General features: G+C 42.4%; 1 protein-coding gene and 1 long non-coding RNA gene across 3 annotated transcripts in view; one reads left to right on the forward strand and one right to left on the reverse strand.

Annotated features, from left to right (window-relative positions):
- The window catches only part of RORA (RAR related orphan receptor A), a 701,886-nt gene that overhangs the window by 119,335 nt on the left and 558,551 nt on the right, over nucleotides 1-24,000 (reverse strand). The gene's annotated exons all lie outside the window — the stretch shown is intronic.
- LOC118499053 lies at nucleotides 801-23,572 on the forward strand. Of its 2 annotated transcripts, XR_004901558.1 has the most exons (4): nucleotides 801-2,415; nucleotides 13,472-13,548; nucleotides 17,234-17,345; nucleotides 20,488-23,572. It is a non-coding gene; the product is annotated as an uncharacterized LOC118499053 (long non-coding RNA). The 2 variants fall into 2 exon arrangements; XR_004901556.1 differs by lacking the exon at nucleotides 20,488-23,572 and having other exon boundaries at nucleotides 17,234-19,118.

Here is a 24,000-nt window from a genome sequence, read left to right on the forward strand (position 1 = left end):
ATCAGCGGGGTCGAGGGATTTTTGTTTGCGCTCTGCTAAAAACATAAATTTTAATGAAAAAGATGAATAAGCAAAACAGAAACAAACTCACAGTTACAAAGAACAAATTGATGGTTGCCTGATGGGTTGGGTGGGAGGCTGGGTAAAAAAGGTGAAAGGAATTAAGAAGTACAAATTGCCAGTTGTAAAAATAGTCACAGAGATGTAAAGTACAGCATAGGAAATGTAGTCAATGATATTGTAATAATTCTGTGTGGTGTCAGATGGCTACTAGACTTATTGGAGTGATCACTTTGTAAGGTATATACATGTCTGGTCACTCTGTTGTATCCCTGAAACATAATATAGTATGTCAACTGTAACTGAAATATTAACTAAAAATTTTAAAAGGAAAACAGCAACAATTATATCATAACATACAGGGAAACTAAGGAACTCACTGAAACCTTAAACACACTGAGCTGTTTTCCTTCTACCTCAGTTTCCTAGCATTGATGTCTGCATGCAGGCTGGAGTTCTGCTTGCCACCATGCTTTTCTGTGTCTTTACTTCCTCGTTGTGAATCATGAATGCTTACAGCCCCAGGATCTGCACTCTGACCACCTCACGGTGACTCAGGAGGAGGCAGAACAACCAAACTACCCAAGGTTTTAGGACTCTATGATTTTTAAGGTACAGAACCCAGGCATTGCTTGAGGTACTTTCTGTAGCTGTTACACAGCATCTTTGCTGTGTTTTCAGACCTCAAGGCACAGGAAGCCATTGTCTACACTAGGGTGATCCTCTCAGTTTCATTCCTTCAAAGCTGAATAGATTTTCAGTGGTCCAGCCTCCTTCTCTGAGGCCTCCCCCAACCATTCCTGCCCATAAGGCTTCCCCCTTCCTTTCAACTCCTGAAGCTCCTATGGCCAACTTCTCCCATCCTCTCCCTTTTGCTAGAGGGCAGATGTTTCATTCCCTAATCAAACTCCACTGTTTTTAGAGTGAGGAATCTTCTTAGACTTCTGACTCCCCAGGATATCTAGTACATAGAGAGTACTAATGCATATATACATAGATTGATCCAAATAGCACTGTTGATACAATCATTGTCTAGTGGGAAAGCGAGTAAATAAAAATAATGTAGAACATGTGAAAGAGCAAAAGACATCATGGTACTAGTTCAAACAAGGGCAGAAACGCAGCCTTCACCCTCTTACGTTACTTAGTGTCTCTGTATGTCAGTTACAAAAAAAAACACAGAAAAAAATAATAGTGCTTACTTCATAGGCTGTCATGAGAATTAAGTGAGTTCATATTTGTAAAGTGCTTAAAACAGTGCCAGGCATGTAGCAAATGCCACATAGGCATTTGTTAAATGAAAATAAAAATTAAATACCACACCATGCCAAAATCTACCAGAGTGCCTGCCACAGGGAAGCTGCTCTATAAAGATGGAAACTCAACTACCTTCTTTGTTTTCTGACATTGGAACCAGCAGGCGCCCGGGATGGAGCCGCTCTCAGAGCCAACGGGCTGGCTGGTGACCATGCCTTGCAGAAGCAGAAAATCTTGGGAGCGCAGCAAGCTCCGTGCTCCAGTTCAAGAGTCCTGGAAGTTACCAGGTTCTTCCACAAACTCAGCTCAGTGGGAGCGCTCCCAGAGTTGGGGCGTGCGGCTTTTGGAGGAGCAGTTGCTGGGCACCAGGGCGCCCCCGCCGGTGGTGGCTGCAGCTGCCGCGGTGAGGGGGCAGACCGGAGCTCCGCCCCCCGACCTCACCGCCCAGAGCCTGCACGGAAAGTTACTGCGTGCTAACGTGGCAGGACAGATGGAAAGCGCGGGGCTGCCAAGTGCTGAAATCCTGGGCTGTGTTTCTTATGCTCACAGGCACGGCTCTTTTGAGAATCTAGTCTGTACATGTCCCCTGCACATAACTGTATTCTTTCAGCAGTTTCTGTATTTTGGGGCAGAGGGAGGAGAAAAAGTTTGAGGGAGTGGCAGTCAAGGCATGGGCCAAGATCCCATGCATGCCCAGCGATGTCCCTAAGGTGAACAGGTAATTTTACCCACTGTATTGTGTATGGTTAACTTTCATCTAATAGAATTAAAAACATAACCTAGTGCTTTATCAAGGTCAACTCACTGGAGGCTTCCATGTGTCTAGTTGCCCATTCATTTTTTAACAAACATTTCCCAGGCACCTGTTTATCCATCAGTTACCCAAGCAGGCCCTGGGAACACAGAGGAGCTCAGGTCCAGAGTGGAGACAGACAGGAAGTTGTTGCTGTAGGATGTGAGAGCTGTCTGGGGGCCCCCACGTAGGGCTCCCTGAACAGAAAGGATTCCTGCCAGGTTGGAGAGCGGCCTGCCCAGGCCTGCGGGGGAGTCTTGTTAGAGCTTCGCTCTGAAGACTGACTCTGGTGAGAAGGTCGTCAGGTGAGTAAATGGCCTAATTAGGCTGTGATGTACATTTATTATCTTTGTCTCACACCTCCTTGTTCAAGTGAGGCTTTGAACATACAAAAACACTGTGGGTTGGAGAGCCGTATTATATGAACACTGCATTCCCTGATTATGATCATTGCACCGTGGCTGTGGAAGGGAAAGACTGTCTTCCTAGGAAATCTCCTCTGAGAAAGAGTAAGGAGGACTGTCCTATCTCTCTCTCCACACACACACACATGCATGTATATATCTGTATATACACAGAAACACACAGACATAAGGAGAGAGAATGAGAATGATAAAGCAAATAGGACAAAATGTCTATAACCGGAGAATCTGGATAAACGACATTTGTGCCATTTTTGCAACTTCATATAAATTTGAAATTACACCAACACAAAGGACAGTGCCTTTTATTACCATTGTTCTGAAAAGTGTCAGCAATAACCAGAACGTAATTTGGTCGGATGGATGCCGCTACCGCCACAGGAGACTGGGACCTCTGAGGAGTAGTGTCTTCTGTGGTTCCCCTTTTACCTTCCCACCCTGTTCTTTTTTTCCTTGAAGGATTGAGATTTGTAGGGTGAGAGGATCAGAAGGGCAGTGGTGCCCATACCAGGTGTGGTCTGTGAAGCCCCTGAAAGGGGAGGGGCCAGAAGACGCTGCCTGTGCCCCTGCAGTAGAAGGATATACCTCTCTGGGAACCTGGAGGGACAAGTGCCACAGGAGTGGGCAGGCAGCTTAGTGAGAACTTGGGATCAGACAATTCTGTTGTGCTGGCTCATGATACATTTTCAAAAGCACAGAGCAAAACTTAGTAACAGCAGCAGCTAACATATACCAGGTATAGAACATATTCTAGGTACTTTGCTAGCTACTTAACATGGATGCCTCATCAATTGCCCATTATAGATCCTGGGGGTGGGTACTACTAATATTCCCACTTTCCAGGTGGGGGAACTAAGACTCGGCTAGTTCGTGGTGGAGTTAGATATAAGTACACATAGCCTGGCTCCAGCGCCTGGGCTCTTGCCCACAATAGTATATTCTCTAGGATCTGGCTATTGTTTATGTGCATGTGAACTAAGACTTTCAAAGGACATGGTGAGGCAGAGTGAAAGCAGAATGATTAGTTGGCATGGTGGGATTGCAGTGATGTTTATTTTCATTTTAATGTTCAGTGTTATTTGTGCAATAAATATTAAAAAAACCAATCCCATAGATTGATAACTCCCGACTCAATAGATGCAGTTTGGGATATGTGTACTTAACATAGGCTCTTGTCACTAAGTAAATTATAGCTTCTCTGTGCCTTGCTCTCTATATCTGAAATATGAGCTAATATTTGCTAACATTTCCCTCTGAAATATTTGCTCTATGGTTGGTATTTTGTGTGTGGTGTGTATAGGCACAGAGAGTGGGGAGACTAGGGCATGAGAAAGGGTAGGGAGGAGAATGGTGGAGTGAAGACAAAAAAACTCTTTAAAAGAGCAATTACTCACTGGTAGAATCAAAATGATGTGTGAGGATGGGCTAGGCTTTGTACTTGTAAGGTGTTGTCCAACACGGTCCAAAGCATCAGATCTGAATTAGGTTCCCTTCCCCCTTGCCTGCCTTCTTCATTTTTTACCTCTCCCTCCCTCCCTTCCCTCTATCTTTCTCTGGGCCAGTGGAAGTGGTGTGTTTTGTCATATTTACATGTTTTCTCAGATAGAAAAGAATAACAGAGACTCACCAGAGAGAATGTGAGTAGCTTGAAAACATCCAGGGGCTCAACCCTGTGATAGTATTTAACCCCTTTACCACCTGCATGGAAGAGAGACTTTTCTATTTGCTGTTTGTACACAGACTATTCACTGGAAATGCATCCGCAAAAGGGAAAAAATTGGTGTAACCAGAAGGCACGCCACTATGGCTGGAAATGAGGCTGGTTAGTGTGTACTCTCTTCCCGGTCACCTTTCAGACCATCTGGAGAGAAAGCAGCGTTTTCACTTCTGCACATCAACCATCGATGTTCAAAGATGCCTTTGAGAGAGTCAAGGGAATGAAGCTTTAATGCTGCCAAGTGCTTTGAGATCTCAGACAAAGAAGCTCTGTAAATACTGAGAATTACTGGGCATTATCGGCCCCACTATCGGTCCCCTCAGTATTATGAGGGTTTTGAAAAAATTAATGAAGAAAGAGGTCCTGGCACACTGGCAGCAGCAATCACTTCTGGAAAGATTAGGGGACCTGCTACACTTGGGAATGTAGGAGACAGTGAAAACACTTGCCCAAGAATCACTCTTCCCTCCCTTCCTTCCTTCCTTCCTCCCTTCCTCCCTTCCTCCCTTCCTCCCTTCCTCCCTTCCTCCCTTCCTCCCTTCCTCCCTTCCTCCCTTCCTTCCTTCCTTCCTTCCTTCCTTCCTTCCTTCCTTCCCTCCTTCCTTCCTCCCTCCCTCCCTCCCTTCCTCCTTTGTTCCCTCCCTTCCATTTTTTTTTGCCAATGAACACCACCAAAGATAAAAACCCATTGCAGTATGAAAAGTGAAAGAATGAAAGCTTTTAAAATCAAACTCTGGTGAGGAGAAGGCAAGGGACTGTGTGTGTGCACATGACGGCCCAGGAGGCGAGAAGAGAGACAGACATCCAGAGAAACAGACTGGGTTTCAGAAGAAAGCGATGCAATGGGCTTTTGCCCACATGCTTATATTTGCTACAAAATGAAATCCTTAAAAAAACAACAAATGCGTCTGTGTGGGTGAGGGTGTAGGGCAACAGGCACTCAAATACATGACCGGTGGGCATGCAGACTGCTGACACCCCTCTGGAGGCCCACTGTGCGCATCCAGTGACATTACTTAAAACGTGCTTTCCCTTCGTCCTCACAATTCCACGTCTAGGACTCTCTGCTGTATGTATACAAGATGGTATATGTTCAAGGATATTCATTACAGCACAGTTTGTATTAGTAAAGTTTGAAAATAACTCAAAAGTTGATTGGTGGCGGGTTAAATAACTGGTGTGTCTATAAAATGGAATACTGCACAGTTGTGAAAAAGAATAGGGTGGCTTTATGTACACTGCTGTGGAGTTAGCTCTAAAGATGTAGTGTTAACTGAAAAAACCATATGCATAACAATGTGTGTGTATATGTCTATGTGTGTATATTCACACTGAATATATAGGTTTGTATTCATCATGCTCCTATATTCACAGAATGCATTACTTCTGGGAGGCTGCCTACGAAACTGGTAATGGTTAAAGGATAGGGCTTACCTCTCACTTTATATTCTTTGGAATATTGTGTCATGTACCCATGTGACCCATTCAAAAAATTTAAATAATGCTTATGTGAATGAAACCACTGATTAACCAACAAAATAAAAAGATGAACTTCGTACCACTTTCTGGGGGTGGGGCTGGAGGAGCGTGTCTTCAGGCTCTCCCATGTTCCCACGTTCCCCTGGATACCAGGCTTCCCAGCCTCTGCCCTCCTGAGCTGCCCACAGCTCAGTGCAGGATGTGGGGGCGAGGGTCGGCCTGGTGCCTGTTTGAGCTGCCTTCCCCCAAACCAGGAAATCCCTGATCTGCACCAGATCTATGGAGTTAGACCTTAGTATTCAGGAACCTTCCCTATAGGACTGACAAGGATAAGGATCCCTAACGATTTGGGCCCCCACTGGACAACATCAAACATATTTCCTCCAACTCTGACCAGAGATAATTTTGGAATCAGGCTGTTTTTGGTCACAAAGAACAAAGACTCACCATGCTAGGGGATGCTTATTGCAAGGATACATATGGAGTAATAAGAATAGCACAGTTCTCTGGGAATCCAGTAAGAGTCATAAAACAGTATCCTCAAAAATAACAATTCCGGAGCACTTGGGTGGCCGGCATTGTACTAAGGGCTTTGGGTGGATACTATTGCCTCCATGGCACCACAAACCCAGGAGGTCGTCACTGTTATTACCTCTACTCAAAAGGGCATTTACCTTGAAAAGGTGACTGGTGCCACAGAGTGACCTTGGAAATGGGATCCGGACAGTCCGTCCCTCTCTGGTCTCACTGTCACGGGCAGCATGGCATCCCTCCCTCAGGGCTGCTGCTTCTGTCTGTACATCTGCTTGTCCCTCTGTTCTAATACCGCTTGGCTTATTCCCTCCCTGCTGGGCCTGCTCATAGATTTTGGTCCCTTACAACACCAGCTTCTACAAGGTCCTTCGAGACCCTTCTCTACCTCAAGGTCTCTTCTGGGCTTCAGTTGCCTCCTAACTGCCTCCTCTTTAGTCCTCCTGTTCAAATACCCATGAGAGAGAACTTGAGAGGTCATCCTTCCGTTGCAGGCCAGCCACTTCCCAGCCTGGGGTTGGCCGTCCCTGGTAGGTCCCCTTTTTGTTTCATTTATCTGTGCCTGAGGGCTACCAGGCCTCTTGGGATTAGTCTTTTCCTCCACTTAACAAATGGTTTTTGGAGAGCTGACCTTAAGCCAGGCAACAGGACACTGGGGATGCAGCAGCAACAGAGCAAAGCCCTGGCTCCAGTGGGCTGCTTGTATCTCCTTCACCTGCAGTTAGGGGGTGGCACAGATTCTGGCCTGTCCAGTTCACAGACAGTGATCCGTGACTGACCACTGAACTCTGGCCTCAGTCCTTAAGGTACCACCTCTAAGGTTCTTTTTGTCTATGCTTTTTCCTGGTTACTCATCCACCTCCCGAAACAGGAGCTGTGTCTTGCCCCAGTGTACTCTGGAGTCCTGGGTGACCAGATGGGGGGACACGGTGGGAGTGAATCCTGGTGGACATTGCTCAGAGGCCCTGCGGGCCAGCTGCCATAGGCAGGCAAGTCCCAGACACAAATAATGAAGTTATTCACTGTTCTTCCATAATTGGTCAGCAAATACCCAAGCTGTGCTCCTCTCTCTCTTCCTTTCTGTCAAAGCTAAACGGCTTGAAGGAATTCCATGCCCTGTCAAGTGGTGTTTCCTAGAACTGAATTAACTTTTTCCAGGCTTGTCTTCCACATTCTTCAAACTCCTAGTAATCTTCTAAAAGTGAGCTCCAGGCCTTTCCCTCCTCTGTGAATCTTCGCTAAATTCTTAGAGGCAATCATGCCCTCCTTTGGGTGACTTCTGTACTCGGTATTCAATTTAATTGTTGCCCTTATCATGCTGCATTGCAAATATTTATTTAGATAGTGTCTCCTTTACTGGAGCATAAACTTGTAGAGGGGAGAGAACATGTTATGGTAGTTTGTTTGTTTGTTTATTTATTTTAATTTAAATAAACTATTTCAGAATAGATTTAGATTTATAGAAAAATGACAAAAGTAGTACAGAGAGTTCACGGAGACCCCTTGCCCACTTTCCCCTACTGCTAACATCTTGCTTAACTGTGGTACATTTTTTCCAGCTAAGGCATCAGCATTGGTATATTACTGTTAACTACATTTCACCGTTGACTCAGACTTCACTAGTTTTTCCTTAATGCCCTTTTCCTATTCCAGGATGCCATCCAGGTAGCACATTATATTTAGTAGTCATGTCTCATTAGCCTCCTCTGGGCTGTGACAGTTTCTTGAACTTCACTGGTTTTTGATGACCTTGACAGTTTGGAGGCATAGTGGTCAGGTATGCTGTAAAATGTCTCTCTAGTTGGGTTTGTCTAATGTTTTTCTCATGGTTACATTGGATTTATTTTTAAATACCAGCACTGAGCTAAATACCTAGCATGTACCAGCTTGCAAACACCAGGCATTTGATTAATGGTTATTGAACTGAACAGAATGCCAGCACCTCCTTTTGCACCTCCTATATAAATAGAACCTGATTGATACTCTTGGAGAGATTAAGCATAGAACTCGGGCCCTCTAAAGAACTACCACACAGCTGAATAATAAAAGCCAGTTCAAGTGTCAAGTAAGGGGCCAAATGTCAAGTAAGGGAACTGAGAGGATGACCTGTGGTAGCTCAGGAGATGGGTTCATCAGTATGAGTGGGTGAGGCCAACAACATCTCTATGTAAGAAGGGCCTGGAAAAGTGGGGGCAATTTAGAGAGACCTTTCTCCTTTCTCAGATACACTAAGTTCTTTCCTGAATTTGCAGCCCTTTGCTGTTCATGGCTGCTGGACTCTTCTTTCTTTAGGTCTAGGCCTAAATGTGACCTCTGCAGACCATGTTATCTAAAATAGGTTCCACCTGCCACTCCCTCGCAGCAGCCTTGTTTGTTTCCTTCTTTCTTTGCCAACGTTTACAATGATTTATTGTTTATTTCCTTATTGTCTGTCTCCCTCACTAGAATCTAAACTCCTTGAGGACAAGCATTGTATTTTTAATTCACTTTGGCTGAACCCATTACCTGGCACTTAGTGGTACTCAAGTTATCTTGGGGAAGGAATAAAAGGGTTGATGTTGGATAAGCCTGACAAGATGTGAGATGATGATGAGAAGATAATAAGCAACTGCTGCAAGAGGTGCTGGGATGGAGCAACAGTGCACCGGGTAGGCAGATGGGATGCTGCCAGGTCATGAGATGGATCACATGATACCAGGTAATCCCAAATGGGGTGGCATAATTTGGGCAAAGGCCAATAATGTACTAGGTGTGGGCCACACAGAGGCAGAGGCCATCTAGTAATTTTCCATCTTGGGAAGGCCAACAAGGGTTTATAGGACTAACAAAGGGGATAAGGAATAACTGGGGCTGGGGGAGGTACACGGGCCTTAGGAATGTTTATATAAACTGAGAACACATCCCACAAACAAGAATAACAAAATGCTCCTGGAAGGCAAATGGGGCGGGGTACTCAGTTTAGTGTCTCTGGTGTTGGCACAAACCCAAGAGGAAAAAGGGCATGCTAGTCAACACTATTGAATAAGAAAGATAATGTAGAAGATGAAGACTCATAGTTTTGTTCTCGGATTTGATTCAGGGAAAGGACGGCCATCTTTGCAAGTGTGAGGAAACCTAGACCAGTGCTTAATGAGCTCTAGGACTCAGAATGGAAAGGGCACAGAGAAATCTATGATCTTTTCCACCATGTCTTCTACATGGTTACAAAGGACAGAACCAGAGTGTACACACTGACTACCTTAAAAACCATATATTTCCTCACCTGAGTTCAATTTTAAAAGGCTGGCCAAAGAGGCAGTGTTTCATACAGATTCTGATGGGAATGAATCCAGAGAGACAAGGACTGGGAAGCACATGGCAAAGAAACTTGGGGAGTCCAGAATACAATTCAGAAACAAAAAAAGAAGTGCCATCTTTGTATACCCGTGTAAATAATGATGGTGGATGAACTCTGCTTATTCTTCAGCCGACCTAAGTAGTAGCTTTGAAGAAGAAAGATAACAATGACCTGTGCAGATGAGATTCTAAAGGGGCTGTTGGTGACAGAGCTCAGGGATTCCCGGGAAAAACAAGAAAAGGTCCAACCAGTCTTCCTCTGACAAGTTAGGGTGAGCAAGGAAGGCATACAAAATGGCAGCATGTCTACATGTGAAGGTCACAACACGAGACACAGAGTGTGTGTTTGTTATTTCAAATCTACAGCCTTTGAACCCTCAGAAGGTAAGTGGGTGAATCCTGACTTGTAACTCAGAAATTCCTTCTCTCCTCTGTACCTCCTTAGATAAGGGTTAAAGGGAGAATAGGCATTAGCTTGTGCAATCTCTTCATTTGAAAAGGGAGGAGTCTGACGTTTGGAGAACAGCACAACTTGGCCAGAGTCGCCTGATAGATGGTGTTGGAGCCAGGGTGAGACCCTCTAACCCAGCTCTCCTTGTACAATCCAAGGCAGCCCACCTGGGGCCTGACCACAGAGTTGGCTCCGATTTTACATTTTGATTTCCACTCTCCTTTCTTTGAATATATGAGCACTACTCACCATGTGAGGGTTTGTTTCCCCCTCACATTACTTTTGCAACAACCTTGAGGTGGCCAGAGGAAAAATAAAACAAAACACCACCCACACACGCATTCACTTTAATGAAATGCACACAGGGTACCTGACCCCCACTCCTACTTTCCTGCCAATCTCCAGCTCCTATCAATTCACATCCCTCACAGAAAGCACGTGGCAACCTAGTAGAGGGAAAGTAATTTCCTTGCACATATTACCAGAGAGGTTACTAGACTTACTTGACAGTTTTATTATTACTTTTGATTCAAGCCCAGGTGGGGAACTCTACATTTGCCAGATAGTATGGTGAAAATGATGCAGAGTTTTTAACTTTGCATTCGTTTTAATGTCAGAGGGGCAAATACGAAACAAAGAGCAAGTGTGCTGACTGCATGCTGAGTAAACCGAAGGGCTCCTCCAAGGATCCTGGCTTTCCTCCTCACTTCCCACCCACAAACTTTCAGATCCTACAACATCAGTGTGGGTTGAAGGGAGTTACTCTGCAGCACCTGAGCAGCCAGCACAGAGGTGGGCAGCTGAGGTGACTTGGCAGAACCTGATTGTAAACACGGGTTATCAGCTCATTTACAAGGTAAGCCAAGTGGGGCAAGTTAACTTGTTTTACTCTTCTCTGGATTTCACTCAGAGTTATTATCCTTTTATAAGAGCTCAATCATCCAAATAGTTCATATTTAGGTGAGAAAATTAGACAGCATAAAGGAACCAAAACAATATTTCATTAATAGGCACTTATGTGTATTCCATTAATAGTTATTTATGCATAGGGGCTACTTTAATTCATGTTTTACTGCATATGTATTTTCTAAAGGGTCAGATACTCTTGCATGGGGAGTTGCCAGATAAAATGCATAATATCCAGTTAAATTTGAATTAAAAATAAACAATGAATAAGTTTTAGTGTAAGTACATTCCAAATATTGTATGGGCCCTATTTATTCATTGTTAATGAACACTGGGTTCATTAACTAGCCAGTTTATTTATTATCCAGATTATTTTTTTCCTGCTTCCTTCTTTTTTTAGTGGCTTAATTTTAGGAACCCTGTTAGAGGGTGGAGAGAGAAACACAATTCAAGCACATTGGGTGTCCTACTTACCATGAGCTGAGGCACATGTTTTAGTAGGGGAGGAATTTGATATTCTGGGTTAAAAATGGTGATTATCCACATGCTCCCTATTACTGTATAGACAGAATTAGCCATAAACTGATGATTTTTTCAGAGTTTTGATTTTGCAGACCAGTAAAATGTAAAAAGAAAAGGAAATTGTGGGAAGATCAATATTGTGTTGCCAAGTCTAAATTTGATCCAATAAGGATGTTAAAAAAATACAACTACCATCTTCAATTGCCATTCATTCACAAAAGAAAGTAGGTGACATTTTAATACCCCTAAAGTAGAAAAACACATTCTTGGAATAAAGAGTAATACTTCTTAAAGCTGGCAGCCTGACAACGTGTTGCCCTCAGTTTCGTGAACACTTCATCACAACGTGGTGCTGGCCCCAGGACCTGAGAACTCGCAGACAAGGTTGTACCTCAGTAGCACCTGTAAAATGACAGTCGCTATACAGCACATCACACAGGTTTGTGCTGGTAGGAGATAATCACCTTCTGGTGAGGAAAGAGAAGGTAAACACAGCCAGTTTAAATTTTGATGACCTTAAATGAATATGTAACTTAAATATTTTCTTTCTGAGAAGCATATTATTTGTGCGGAAGTATGCTGTGACTTTTCTCAAACCACAGAGCATTTCCTCAACCTATAATGTATAGAAAACCTGTCTCTAAGCTTCCTTTGGAGCACAGCCCAATCTCTGTACTCTTCCTCTCTATCTCTGTAAAATGAATACTTCAGGAACTGGATAATGTAACATTGAACTTAGCCCCCTTCCTAAGAGAGTTCAGAGATCTTTGAAACTACAGGTAATTAAGCCTCCTGGCTCCTGTGAGCTGGCAGAATGTGTGACCCCGGCTGAGCAGAGTTGGCTATTTGCCAAAGACAGGTGTTGCTGGCAACAGTGCTTGGAGACCAAGTCCCTAGGTTCAGCTTTTCTATCACCCTTCCCATTTTACACAAGGGAAAACTATGGTGAGAAAGTGGATAATTGCCTGAAATTGCTGAGTAATTAATAGAAACCACGATTAAAATCAATTGCCCAACCCAAGTCTTGTATGCAGTTTCCTCTTTCCTTCTCTTGCCCGAGAAACACACATAAAGGATTTTTTTTTAAGCAGGGGAACTTTCTTCAGATAGGACTGAAAATTAAGTTCATATGCTGCAGAGAGATTCAAAGCATAATTTACCAATAATCTCCAAATATTCTTTTTTTCTCCCCATGGCCATGAAGTTGGAAATTGAGTATCCTTTTCCGGGGCTCTTCAAAGCAAAGTAGTCATTAAACACACACGTTAGTATATGCTTAAAAATATGAGGAATACCTTCAACTTTTAAAATATTTGGACACACTTTATTTCAGCCTTTTTCTAATCATAGGGTTATTTGCTATCTCTTGATTCTGTCATGCATTCAATATTGAATTATTTAAGCTTAATATTATTATATAAATATTTATTGGGTTGTGATAACTACCCATGACTTTATTTTAAAAGATATATAATACAAATCATATAAATATATTTTTACTCCCAACTTGTTATGTGATACTCTCTGCCTTAGGGGAATGGGTAGGAGACCTTTTTTTTTTTTAAAAAAAAAAACCTGATTTTCTGTAGTGATGGTGTTTTTTAATTATTGTAATTGTCTATTACTTTTATGATAAGTAAAAAACAAGATACAAAACACATACATTCCATTAAAAAATCACTTTAACCTGAAATTTTAGGAGGCCATTTAACATCACCTCCTGATCGTGCCCTCCCTCAGTCCCACTCCTGACCACGGAGAAAGCCAGGACCCCTGAGGTATTCCGACGTTTGTCTTTCTGAGAGAAGCAACACAACCATTTTTTTAACCTTTCAAAAGCCTAGCTCTTCTGTAGTTACTGAAGCTGAGGATTCTGTACCACACCCCTAGCCCTAATTAATATCAGCTTGTTTTCATTCCTCTCTCTTTGTTTTTTGTCTTACTAATTCTGACATGGCTGGGGTTTTTTTTTTCTTCTTCTTCTTTTTTTTCTTCAGGCTCAACTGAATAGAAGAGAGAGATTTTGGCTTTGATTCCAGAATGATGTTTCGCAGAAAGTCAACTCTTGTTCCAGGTACTTGATAATCATCTCACTAATTTCTTACTGTTTCTAAGCCATTTTGGTTAGCGAGCCCAGAGCCCTTCAGACACCAAGTCCAGAGCCCTTCAGACACGGTTTGCCTCCTACACAACAAGTAAGCGAATGAAACCCACAGAGCACAGCCTGCATCTGATTCTCTTTAATGATGTCTGTCCCCTGGACCTCGCTGCCACCACCTTGACTCTGAACACCGGGGTGCTGCCTCGGGCAAGTGGGGAAATGCAGATGGCTGTGGCCCTCACATGGTAATTTAAAGATAGCTACTTGCTTATACGCTTCCTGTATATTTCTCTTCCTAACCACCAAGTTTGAGGATAATGTACTATTTTTACTTATTTTCAGTGGAAAGAACATTAAACCTTAGGGTGTTGGTGGCATATTGCTGAATTATGTGTTTTAGTCTGACGAGAATAAATTAGATTTTTGTGGGAGAGAAGAGAGAAAAGAAAGCCTTGAATCCAAAGAAAGTCACATGGAAAAGCTAAATTTTCCTAGTTTCTGGGTTCTAGGTATAGAGAGAAAATAGCCACAATTAATAATATAATAATTAATTACTTGGCAAGAAGTTATAATCGTTAACAAGGTGTTTCTTTCCAGACATTCAAAATCTGTGTACTCTGATTTTAATGACATTTCCCTCTATTGAGTTAAAATATGCTGTCTGCAATCAGAATGCAATTATAAGATTTAAAGGGAAAAGAACACATTTAAAAGGCTTTTTAAAAGCATTCCAGCCTTCTTGGACAGAGATCCTTTCATTCAAGGATGCTATGTGGCATCACGGAAATGAATCAGAGACTTGGGCCCTCCATTTCCTTAGGAACAGAGACATGCTTAAACTGTTAGGGTAAATGAGTTAGACACAGTACACTCTACATTTTGCTTTAAATTTTAACTAGAAACAAAACAGAAAAAAATCCTTCACTTTGGACTTGGCTGAAGAAATATCCCGAGCCTACTCATCTTCCACCCCTTGTCCAAGTCAACTTCGGGTATGATTGAATTTTCAGTCCCTTTATTCTCAGATCTGGCCCCCTTGGTGGTTGTGGTGGGGGTAGGGGGCGTGGTAGTAGACTCTGTCATTCTAAGAGTTACCAGTGGAAACACCCAAATCTTTTTTTAGGCAAACATTCCCTCTGTCTGTTTCTCAAATGAACTTATTGAGGGAGTGTGTTCCGTGCCTCTCCAGAAGCGGTCTACAAGAATGAGGGTTGGAGGAGCTTGCCTAGGTCCTTACAGAGACCCTTCCTCCTCACCCTACAGGAAATCTGTGTTCTCCTTTTCAGGTTTATCTTCTCAGGCTTGGAAGGACAGATGAAACTAATCCTATCTCACCACTCTTGGGAAGGGGAAGGGATGTGGTGCTCATGTTCTCTGGCTTTTACTTGAGTCACATGGGGAGAAAGGAAGGAAGAGAAGGGGACACTAAACCTTGAGGAAAGAGAAGGGGAAGTAGCTACTCCTCCCTGACCTGCCCCCACCCCAGGAACCCCCTCCCCACATAAATCACCTAGCACTCTGCACTTTCCATGAAGGTGACTCACAGTTGTTAGTGGTACCTCTATGGGCTTGGAAGTATCCTATTATCCCTACCATTAAGTAGAGTGCAATCTAAGGTTGCTGAAGGAAAAAAATGCCCACCATTGTTTCTTTTTTATTATTGTGGTCATTTGTAAGAGAAGAAAATTTTTGTCCTCTATCCATCTTAGGTTCATTCATTGCTGGGATCCTGCAAATTAGGCTGACAAAAGATAGATTAACAACAACCACAACAAACAAGTGTCTTCTCAGTGATAAGTAGTAACTCAGGAATAATCAGAACTTGGGCTTCTATAGTGTCTTAGCAAAGAACAATGAATTGGTCGAGAAGTGACTTATTTTAGGGTTTTAGGCTTCCAAGGGCAGCCCACTATGGGAAGGTAAATGCATGGGGGAAACTAATGGAAGATAAGGATTGTTTTAGCAAGATTTGTTGCATAGATTTCTCCAGCTCAGTTTCTGGGCTGATAAGAGTCTAGAGTTGTCTCTGGTGGTTAAGAATCTTTCTGCCCTTCCTGGTAGAGAGGGGGAGTCCAGAGAGTGTGTCCTGTGTCTGCTTTTTTTCTGTTGCCTTCAGCTCAAAATAACCCTTTTGCCAAAGTGATATATTTGTGGGTGGCATGCTCCGAACCACTTCAATTTCAATTTTTCTTTCTTTTTAAGAGGTTCTAAAAATAATACATATGAGTATACATAGTAGAAAATTTAGAATTTAGAATAAGTTAAAAGTACACAAAACATTACCAAATCTTATTATCTTACTAGTCAAAAGCAACCAGCATTAACATCTATAAACGGTTCCAGTATTTTTTGTGTGCTTTTTAAAAATCTCTACATGACTGAGATCATGCTGTACACAGAATTTCACATACTATGTTTTTTTAATCAATCAAAAATATTTTCTCATGGCATTATTCATTCTTTAAATATTATTTTGATAGCAGTATAATTTTCCATTATATGACTATACTATAATTTATTAATAATTTTCCTATTATTGCATATTTAGGGAGTACTTAAGTAAACATTTCTTGTGTGTGTTTATAAATCTTAACATTTCAAATTACTTCCTTAGGATAATCTCCTGAAAGAATTACCAGATCAAAGAATGTCATCATTTTGGGGGACTTTAATACATATTACCAGCGGGGGTATACCAAGTTACGTTAACACAGAACGGGAATGTCTTCCTGAAGCTCCGGCTGCAATGTCCCTTAAGAATCTTTGCTGTTTTGCTAGGTTCCTGTTATGTAACTTTGTATTCACTGGTGTGGCTGAAAATTGTTTACTGTATAATTAGCTTTGTATTTTCTCTTCTGTAAATTGTCAGTTCATGACCTTTGTCTATTTTCTCATTGATTTATAGTGATGCTTTATAAACTAGGGTTATTAACTACTTGTGTCTCAATTTTTGAAAAATACATCTTCTTACCAGTTTGCTTTTTGTCCTCTGATTTTGTTTGATTATTTTTTGACATAGAGAATGTTTATATTTCTCTGTATTTCAATTTACTGATCATTTACTATGATTTCTCTCATTACTTTAAAGTATATTCCTTTAGTTATTTAGTTTTTTCAAAAATATTGCTTCCTTCATCAGTCTAGCACTTCACTTGTTGTATGGGATGAGAACAAATTGATTTTTTCCTGATAAGCTAACAACCGTCACAGCGCAACTTGCTGACTACTCTTACCAAGATGAGTTTTCTCGCTCTGTTTCACGATCTCTTTGCCTATTCTTTTACCAGTAGTTTCTTCAGCCCTAATCCTTTCTTCTTTAGAAGTCCTTTGAGTACTTATACTGATTCTTTCAACTTAATAGGTGGCCAAGATGGCATACAAAGAAGGCTGTCTAAAGTTACTGGAGAGAGAGAATCTCTGCATTTAGTTTAGGTCTTAGGTGCCAACAATACAGTGTTAGCTTTTCTTGTGTCTGTGAAGGGTGGGGTTCAGGCTGTGACACAGCAAACCAGAAAGGCCTTTGGGTTTCTTGACAGTGGTAGGAATAGTAATACACAGAAGCATTGGGTATCTTCTTGTTCATCTCAAGAAAAGAAAATTTCCAGTGAGGACATTAAGACATTTAATGTTGAAAGATCATCTCTGCTTGGGCTTCTAGGGTGTCAGTCAAGGTACCAACCCGTGTATCTGTAGAAAATTGCCGGAAACTGTCACAAAACGAAAAATGAGAGAAAGCCTGAGTTAAAATGATCCTGTTGGGGTGATACAAGGTACGTGCTGAATAATTCTGTTTGTTTTTAAGGCTTGTTCATAGTCAATATCTTATCTTAGGATGATGGGATTATAGCTGACTTATCAAAAATTTAATTGTATTTTCTTTTTTTTGCCCCAAATTGTATAAAAACTTTTTTCCCCCTTCATGATCTTTTGATTAACTTTTGGAATACAGTATTGGAAGCTTTAGTCCCAAGAAGTGCAATGGTACAAAAAGTGGATTTTCTGTTTCTTCATCTCTTTTCCTTAATAGACACAGCACCACAAAACCTCATCTCATTAGAAGAGATTTTGTGAAAATGAGACAGGCCATTTCTAAACCAAGTGCTTTTTCCTCTGAATAAGATTTAACCCAAAATGAGGTTGGGAAGTGGAAGAAGGTATAAAAAACCTACCTTTTAAAATTGCTGTTCCTAAAGCAAATAGGAATTGTTTTTCCAATAGCATGTTTTCCTTGATGACCAAGGATTGATACCTCTTGCATGTTAAATGGTAGAAAACTATCAGGTAAGTACTCGCAGGCTACAATCCGCCCCGCTACCCCCCCTGTAAATTCCCTCTTTTGTGATACAATTGACATTATTGTACTCTTAAAGATTCCCATTTTTCTTGAACGGTATTTGCTTTCCTATTTTCTGAGCTCTTCTTAACTGTTCTGCTTTTCATTAATAGATAATTCTCTCTGGCTGACCAGCGGTGAGGAGGGTCAGAGTCATGGACAATATACCATATCTGGTTTGGTCTGGCTCGAGAAAAGCTAAACTGTGCCTCAGCCTCAAATTAGTCGCTTCAGTATAAAGGATAGTCAGCCTCCGTGGCAATCATTTTGTCATAGTAAGCACTTGAAAATACCTGCTACAGCTCTTTCACCCCCCCCCCCCCACAAAGCAAGTTTATCTTTGTTCTCAAACCATAAGCAGCACTTTGTATTTCTTTCCATGCCACATTGAAAAGATATAAAAACCAAGCGCCGTACATATCACTTCAATGCATAAACAATTGGGTAATAGTCCATTTCCCTCTTAAACCTTTCATGCTTCTTTTCCTGTCTTAGAATAACACTTAAAAGCCATCAAAGTGCCCACAGTACCAGCGGCTCTCATGTTGGGGGTGGGGAGTGTCGAGCACGCACAGCCGTTGCTCTGCAATGGGTGCAATGCGTGTCCTCCGAATTTCTTGGGAACGAGGCTTCCAGTGAGTAGGTAACCCTGTGAGAGGGAGGAAGCCTCCTTCCACTGGGACACTGTCAGGGCCAATGTGCCTTTCAGGAGACTGTCTGTGAGATTCCTGACACTGAAACCGTAAAACAAAAAATTGAGTGGGACAGATCTTTTCCACCACTTTTTCTGCTAAATATAGATAAGTTGTCATCGGGTTGCACAAGCATTTCCAGCTGCAGCTCCTCAGGAAGGGAGGCGGGCACAGGGGCTCAGGGCCCTGCTAGTGAAACTGCACAGGAAGGAGCTGGCTCTGACTCCGCGGTTCAGAGGAGCAAGGCAAGGGGGCAGAATGGACCTGGGATGGGGGCGTCGTCTTAGTCTGGACTAAATATAATGACATGCTGGGGGGATCCGGAGCAAATAATGGTATTGCAATAACTTGGCAGAACACATCCATAGAAGGAGTCCTACTGCAGAGTCCCTGCTCAGGGTTCCTTCTCCACCACACTTTGGAAAACAATGTGGTGTAGTGGGAAAGACTATGAGATAAGGCGTCAAATAGTTCTGAGTTTGAATCCCAGCTTAATATGACCCAATGGTTTTTTTTTTACTTTAATTTTTATCTTTTAAAAATCTTCTAAGGATCTGTTTATTGATTTTTGAGGAGCGGGTGAGCGAGGAGAGAGGGGCGGGGGGAAAGAGAGAGAGAGAGAGAGAGAGAGAGGGAGGGGGAGAGAGAGAGAGAGAGAGAGAGAGAGAGAGAGAGAGAGAGAGAGAGAGAGAGAGAGAGAGAGATGTGAGAGAAACATTCATTGCCTCCTGTATGTGCCCTGATTGGGGATCAAACCCACAACCTAGGCATGTGGCCTGACTGGGGATCAAGCTGCAACCTCTTGGTGTATGGGATGATGCTCCAACCAACTGAGCCACTCAGCCGGGGTTGACCCTGTGTTTGATTTGGAATAAATTACTCAGCTTCTCTGGGCTTTTCCCCCCTTAAAAATGTCTTTAATGTTAGGAAATGAATTCCAGGGAGGTTAAAAAGCAATACCAGAGGATATAAGTGCACAACTAGCTGTAGTCATCCAAAGCATTCAATTAAGAATATGGCAATATAAACATCTGAAAAGCATCTCTTAGGGGTTGAAAATAAAATGTATGTGTCAGGGTCCTTATATATGAAATATTGGTAAAATAATACCTCCCTCACAGTGTTATTAGGATTAATATTAGGATTAGAGTACATGGCACTACTAAGTGCTCAACTTTTGTTGGTCCCCTTCTTCCTTTGCAGGCAAGTCAGTCAAGTTTCTTTGGACTCCAGTTGCCCCTTTCCTAGGAAATCCTACTGGTTCTACCTTCAAAGTACATTCAGAATTTATGCACTTTTCTCTATTTCCATTGCTACCATGCCAGTTCAAGCCACTGGCATCTGTTGCCTAGGCCATTGCAACAACGTCCTAACTCCTTCCTCTCCCTCTATTTTTAAACTCTGTACAAACCATGTCTGCACACAAGCAGAGAGGACATTTTAAAATGTACGTTAAATCAAGCCACTCCCCTACCCAACCCGCCCCCCACCCCAGTAGCTTCTCATTGCACTTAGAATAAAATCCAAACCCCTCACCACAGCCTGTGAGGCTCTATGTGATCCCTCCCCTGCCCACCTCTTTCCTCTGTGACTTCATCTGCTAACACTTTCTTCTTCTATTAATATTTTCCAGCTGTACTGGCCTAATTTTACTTCCCAGAACACACCAAGTTTATTTCTACCTCGGGGCCTTTGCATTTGCTGATTTCATAGCTTGGAACAAGTTTCTCCCATATTCGGCTGGGATTGAAACCTTAACAGTCAGATCAAATGTCCCTCCTAAAATTTATTTTTCCTGACACAGTCTCTATCTCAGGCTTCTTTTATTTTCTTCGTAGCACATATCAGTACAGGAAATCATTTTACATTTTGCCGTTTGCCCCATAGGAATGTCAGCTCCTTGAAAGAGGTGGACGATATCTACCACCCTTGAATAAGCCTAGAACAATACAGAGTAGGTGCTCTGAAGACATTCCGGGAATGAATTCTGAGTAAACATGTAAAAAGGGGTAACAATATCTTCCTGAAAGTCTGTGATTGGATTTGAAAATCTTCCTGCCTTTTCCATTTCTAAATATTCCCCGATTCCTTGCACAGAAAGTCTGAATCCCACAACAATGTTAAAGACATGCAGTTAGAAAATGTTCCAATAGGCAATATAGAATAATTCATCCTAGGTTTGCCAAGTGGAGGCACTCTGGCTATGTGCTTTAATGAAAAGAATAACGACTTACTATTTGCATGTCCAGTATTTAAAGGGACCATTTAAGTACTATTTGTAAATAATGTATGTAAAGGGATCATTTTACACTATTTAAAAGTCATGTTCCTTTAAGCAGTGGTAAGATGTTCAGAGCAATCCTACTGACAGTTGGCTTAGCACATCCTTTCTTCACAGGTCTTGGAAGGAATACAATGCTGCAGCACAACACGTGAGCTAAAGGAAGTGGCCCAGGTAAGCACAGGCTGCATGACTGGCATGTTCCTTACTCCACTACTGTGTTCTGTGTCGGTCAGGCCAGTTCCAGGCTGTGCTGGAAGAGGAACACACTGTAAACTGCATTACATCCTAGGGAAGGAACCAGAAACCATGTTAGCAGAAGAAAATGGAAAGCCTAACTAACAGGGGAGGGGACTGTGCAGACTCAGAGTTGTCAAATATTTGAACGTTTCTCATAAAAAGACAGATTCTGCATATGCCATGAGACAAATCTAGAACCGATGAGTAGAAGCTACAGGGGAGCAGAATATGACTCAACCCACAGAAGGAATCTCCAAGAGTCTGGCCTCCTAAGCAGAGGCCTGATTGGAAATGTAAGGAACAGGCACCTTTGCTGAATTTCGGGCCAGCCAACCCGGAGTCAGCAGTGTCCTACACGGCTTCCTCCTGCTGTAGGCGGGCAGCACGCACACTTCTGGCAAGCTCTCATGGAAATCTGTCCAGCATTCTGGACGGGCTAGAATCACAGTGTTCTTTTCTAACATCTAAGGTGGAGTATGATAAGTCTGCTGTAGCTAATGACTTAAGTTCAGAAAACTTTGAATTTCAAAAGTTAGCTTAGAATCTCCCAGGGCCATGATTTTATTTTACATTGTGACCTGGAAGCAAGATTTTGTATTCTGACCTTACTGTTTCCTACCCGGGAGATTTCTTATCTGGAAGGCTGAAGCAGGCCACTGCTCTTCTTGGAGAACACCAGTTTGCGTTTCGGGAATAACCCTGGGTGTAGGGGTAGAAGATAAGCTGGGAAGCTGAAGGGTTGGATTAGATCACCTTTTAATTTGTTATCTGAGAACTGTTTTTTTTTTTTTTTTAAAGCTATTCCTTCTAGCAGGGGTGGCTGGTAACTTTCTGCAGAAGCTGACCCTCCTCAGCAACAGCCCCCAGCCTGACACCTCTTTTCTCCTTTTTTCCTTCCCTTGCTTTTCATTAGAGTCCCTATGAGCCTTTACATGCTTAGCATGAAAATGAGCCCATTTTATTTTTGGAACCCACAGAGGCAGCCCTGAGGGGAGTTATTGTGTTGCTTTTAGCAGCTAAACAAAAAGGTGTGAAATCATTTGCTGGCTGTTCTAGAATGGGAGAAAATAAATAAATAAATAGAGAAGGGAGGTTCAGAACAGTGGGTGGCAACTTGGACAGAACCTCGTGACTGGGCTTCTCTGAGGCTTATTAGTAACCAAAAGGGCTGCGGGGATGTCTGTGTATCTCTCTCACCTTCCCAGGAAGTTACTAGAATAGCACTGGAAGCCACTGGGATTTTTTTTTTAATTTATTCATCTTGAAATACTATTTCCATGTTGCTCTGAAAAGGACTTGGGGATGGGACTAGTTTGAGAGAATTCTTTACAGTCATTTATAACACTCCCTGTACAGGGAGGTGAGGGAGAGGAGGCCACTTCAGCAAGCTTTTCTAAAAATCGGAGGTACCCAGGGAGTAGTACTTTATCATGAGGCTTTTCACAATTTAATAACATAGCAGTGGTAAGAGACAAAGGCCCGATGCCACACAGATTTCTCGTGAAGCTGGAGGATTTTGCCTCTTTCCCAAGAGCCAAACCCTGTTCTGCAGCAGGTGTGTGCCCTTCCACCCTTGGCCTGCATGCAGGCCTGACCAATTAGCTTAACAAATGCCTTTGGAGCTGGTCTCCCAGCTGCCTGGCTTCGGTGGCGGTGCACATCACCATGCAGGGGGCAGCCGCTGGGCCCCTTTGATTGAGATGTCTTATGAGCCTCATTTTCTTTAGCATTCAGGGCAGAATTCTAGGACAGTCAAACACCAGGATAAGACAAACCCTTTAAAAGTACAATGAAATTGATTAATTAATTCATAGAACAGATAATGTTGATTGCTCACTTATTGCCAGGGACTATCTGTGTGCAGAGATATGGTGAGTCACAGACAGGCAAATGGAAACTGAAACCATTGTAATACCCAAATTTCTCTTCGGAAAGGAACTGTCCTGGCTTAGGAACATTTCATGATAAGCTGTGGACCTTGAAGATAGGGGTGATAAAGACCAAGACACAATTAACTGAGCTGAGCTGGATCCTGGGTGAAGGAGGAGAGAGGAGAAAGAGGGGGAGGAGAGAGATGCCTAGGAACCTCAGGGTGAGGGCGAGAGAGAAGAGGGTGGGAGTGGGGAAAAAAACAAAGGAGGAAGACACAAGGACATTTAGCAAAATGGCTGAGATGAGAACAGTCTGCAGTGGTTCCGCTGCTGAAGGGTTGGCAGCCAGGCTGCGCAGGGCCCACCCACAGCTGTTTGTCCTCAGTGGGAGGGTCACTGCGCGCTGCCCACCCTCTCCTCCCTCCCAGGAAAGTCTCCAGAGACGCAGGTTTCTCTAAAAAATCAAGTAAGGGGTGGATATCATATACAAGTATATTTATGTATTTATGTAAATGCAGATAATGCACATGTGTCACATGTATGTTTCCTATACACATATGCATGTACATATGATACATGCATATACATGTTGTCAATATGAATATATGAATTGAATATCTGAATATGAATATTCTGGGTTGGGCAAATATGATTATACTGGGTTGGCCATAAAATCCATTACATTTTTTCTGTGCAATGGCTCTAGTAGTGCTTAGTTGTCTTTCATTTCATTTGAAACAATTTTGTTAGATTGTATTGTGACAGTTGTCATATCAGTGTGCATTAAAAAAACCATCAAAATTGGTGAATTTTTGTGCAGCCATTTTAGTACTGAAGATGGAAGAAAATACACAACATTTTCAGCATATTATGCTTTATTATTTCAAGAAAGGTAAAAATATCTGAAATGCAAAAAAAAAGATTTGTACAGTTTATGGAGGTGTGACTGATTGAATGTGTCAAAAGTGGTTTGCGAAGTTTCTTGGTACTACTGACGTTTTGGCCAAA

The sequence above is a fragment of the Phyllostomus discolor genome, chromosome 1, assembly GCF_004126475.2.
Source record: "Phyllostomus discolor isolate MPI-MPIP mPhyDis1 chromosome 1, mPhyDis1.pri.v3, whole genome shotgun sequence".
Taxonomy (NCBI): Eukaryota; Metazoa; Chordata; class Mammalia; order Chiroptera; family Phyllostomidae; genus Phyllostomus; species Phyllostomus discolor.